This window comes from Rhinopithecus roxellana, chromosome 1, assembly GCF_007565055.1.
Source record: "Rhinopithecus roxellana isolate Shanxi Qingling chromosome 1, ASM756505v1, whole genome shotgun sequence".
Taxonomy (NCBI): Eukaryota; Metazoa; Chordata; class Mammalia; order Primates; family Cercopithecidae; genus Rhinopithecus; species Rhinopithecus roxellana.
Window position 1 is genome coordinate 141,265,809 of NC_044549.1, and position 3,848 is coordinate 141,269,656.

A 3,848-nucleotide genomic window follows, 5' to 3' on the forward strand; every position below is an offset into this window, starting at 1 on the left:
CCTATTATAAATAATAGCTAATGCTTCCATGGCGCTTACTTTGAGTAAGATGTGGTTCTAAGCATTTTATACAGACTAATATATTGTGCTTAATAACAACCCAAGGAAATAGTTACAATAATTATCCCCATATTACAGATAAAAACTCAGAAACAAAATAATTTGTCCCAAGTCACTGCTACTAAGTGATGAGTTGGGATTCCAAAGAATGAATGAAAAATATATATATATATATATATATATAATGAATGAGATAAATATATAATGAATGAGATATATATATCATATATATTGGAAAAAAGAAAGATGTGAAAAAGTTACATGTAAGATGATTATGCTTTTGTAAAATAAACAATGGTAAATTGATAAATGTGCTTATGAGAAAGATAAACACCACATTATGAATTGGTTAGACAGTGACAGAGGGAGATGTAATATTGGGAATATATAGAGGCAGAGTGGGGGACTAGAGGGAAAGAAGAGAGACAAGCAAATGTCCCACAAAAGACAGCACTTACAAAAATTCAAAGTAAAATAACATATACAATATGATTGATTTTTAATATAAAATTATGTATATGTATGTTTGTATACACATACAACTACATATGTGTGTATAGATTTATATTGATAGAGAAATGCACAAACATGTGGCTACTAAATTGCTTATGTTTTTGATCTCAGGTTGGTGGGATTTTAGGTGATATATAATCTTTTCTTCACCTTTTTATGTACCACTTAACTATTTTACAATAATCTTATATTTATATAACAAAAAACTCATAATACATCTCTTTCAATTGTGGAAACACATTGAAGAGAGTTAGGAATGAATATTATCTTTTATTTGTATTTATTTATTTATTGGTGGCAGAAGGACAAACTTTATTGAGCCCTTCATCACTAGTTCTCTTTCTCCTGCACAGCCTCAGCTCCCCGGAGACGTCCAGTCTGGCGGGCAGCAATGAGACCCACTTTGCGGCCAGCAGGGGCATCTCTGCGGATGGTGGAGGGCTTGCCGATGTGCTGGTGTTTGCCACCTCTGAAAGGATGCTCCAAGGCTCATGGCCACACCCCGTACTCGTGGCCAGCAGTTTTTCTTTGCCTTATATTTGTGGTGGGCCCGGCCAGCCTTCAAGATGGCTTATGTCAATTCGGCCACCTCTGGCCACTACACCACCCGCAGCTCTGTTGGCTGAGGAAATAATCTTCTTGGAGCCAGAGGGCAGCTTCATGGGTCTTCTGGGTCTCAGGGTTGTGGGAGATAACGGAGGCATCGTGCCCTGATGCCCAGGCCAGCTTGCCACAGTCTTCAGGCTTGGCCTTCAAGCCCCACACGGTCGTACCCTCAGGCATGGTGTCTACATTGCCAATGTTGAGCTGGACCTTCTTGCTGCAATACACAAATTGACCCATGTGAATACCCTCAGCGGCAATGAACAGCTCCTTCCACTTCTTAAACCTGTACGAATCCCGGAAGACCACTTGGCGAGGGGCGCACCGTAGCCTGGGTAGTGGATAGCGTCCTTCACTGTACTCTTGTAGCAGCTGGGGGAAGTCCATGGCGTGCAGGCGCGCGATGCCCTGGCGGTGCTTCACCTGGGCGGGGAACGCAGACCCGGCACCCTTCCACTGTCCACAGATCATGCGGCCCATGGCGACGGGTCCCGCTCACAAGCCCGGCCGAAAGACTGAATATGAGTTTTTTGTTTTTGTTTTTGTTTTTTGACAGAGTCTCGCTCTGTCTCCCAGGCTGGAGTGCAATGGCGCCATCCCGGCTCACTGCAACTTCCACCTCTCGGGTTCAAGCAGTTCTTCTGCCTCAGCCTCCTGAGTAGCTGGGACTACAGGTGCATGCCACCACGCCCAGCTAAATTTTTTGTATTTTTAGTAGAGACGGGGCTTTACCATCTTGGCCAGGCTGGTCTTGAACTTCTGACATTGTGATACGCCCGCCTCAGCCTCCCAAAGTGCTGAGATTACAGGCGTGAGCCACCACGCCCGGTTGAATATGACCTTTTCAAACTACTAATATATCAGTTATATAAAACATTTCTACTATTTAAACTACAAGTATAGTTCAAACCACTCAAAGTTACGGTTATTAAATACTGAAGGTAATAGCACAGAATTTGAACCAGTAGTAAAACTTCACCAATTAATAGTATTTGTCAAGATCTATCTAAATTCCTGAAAGCACCGAATTACAGAATGTGAAGAAATGACATTTTGTTAGCTCCAAGCTATTTAACAAAAGAAAGCATCCGTTCAGGTAGAACAATTACATTTATTCACTGTTCTGTAGTTCATTATAAGAGAATAAGACTTTGTGCTATTGTATCTCAAAATGAAGACTTCTGTGCCTTCCCTAAGACCTTACCAGTTGAACAAAGTTTGTGGTAGATTCTTATGATAACTAAGTTTGAGTCACTGTTTTTTGCATTTTTTTAAGATTGTGTAGTACATCTAAATAATTTAATTATCACAGACATAGCAATCCAACATAGAAAGATAAATGACTTGTTTGCACCATTGTTCAAAAAAACTTGTACTATTTTATATTTTTAATAAAATTTTTAGCTTCATTAGTACAAAAGACTAAATATCCATTGATATGAATGTTTCTGGGACTGAAGAAGTTTCTTCAAATATCAAGTGCATACATAATACTGAGTACCATTTAAGCATGTTGAATTAATTATCTCTTACAATATACATGATACAACTTTAAGGTAGTTATCTTTGCCATTTAACAGATAAGTAGGTGGACATGTATAGAGGTTAACAATGATAGAAAGCGATTTACACAGTGTGCATTAATATGTATGTGTGTATATATACCTACATATTATATCCCACAGATTATTTTATACAACAACTGGAAGAATAAATAAGTAAAAATAAATGTTGCCTGCTTTCCTTGAGCCTGTGACTAGGCTCATTGACTCCTTGTTCAAGAGGATTGCCTGCTCCCTATTTCTTCTACTTAGTTTTGCCTCCTCCTTTTCCTTGTGCTGGATACCAACTCTTGGACTTAGTGCTATTAAGTCTTCTAGATACTGAACCTACTCAAGTGGGCAGGATGTATAGTGTCAGTCTTCTATAACATGGGTGGAACTGGAGACCATTATGTTAAGGGAAATAAGTCAAGCACAGAAAAATGAGTATCACATGTTCTCACTTGCATGTGGGATCTGAAAAGAGATCTCAGGAAGAAAGAGGGTACATTGGTGGTAACCAGAGTCCAGGAAGGGTAGGGGAAGAACATCTTTAGGTAAATAGGCAGGAGGGGAGACATATGCCCTTTCTTGTCTGAAGAGTCTTATCATTTTTAAACAATCAAAGATTAACAACCTCAAAAATTCAAACTCTGAAATACCTCATGTGTGCAAAAAAGCAGAGATTGCAATAATTGGCTTTGGAGCGTGACAGACTTTGGTTTGTAAGTGGGTTCTACTCACTAGCTATAGATGAAACCACTATACCCTTTTTTTAAATCTGTGGAATGGGGGATCATAGTTGTTTTTACATAAAACATTTCTTGAAGGATTAATGAGATAATAATGCATGTTATGTAGAAAGCACGAGTCCTAGAATATATTAAGATCTTAATTCATGTTAGCAATTATTGAAATTAAGATTATTATTACAGTGTTCTCATTGTCCCTATCATATTGAAGTCTGTATTTTCTCCGAATTTTAAGTATCAAACTATAATAAATTGTGTAGTCAATTCTATGTGAGATGGTAGAAATGTTTTTGTTCTTTTTCTATCCTTTTAAAATAAAGAGTTAAAAGCAGTTCCATGTGAAAAATGAAAATATTTTGAAATCTTCTTTTTGATAAAG

The 3,848-nt window shown here is 38.2% G+C and overlaps 1 pseudogene; it reads right to left on the reverse strand.

Annotated features, from left to right (window-relative positions):
* Positions 1-903: 903 nt before the first annotated feature.
* LOC104679123 lies at positions 904-1,656 on the reverse strand (annotated as a pseudogene).
* Positions 1,657-3,848: the final 2,192 nt, after the last annotated feature.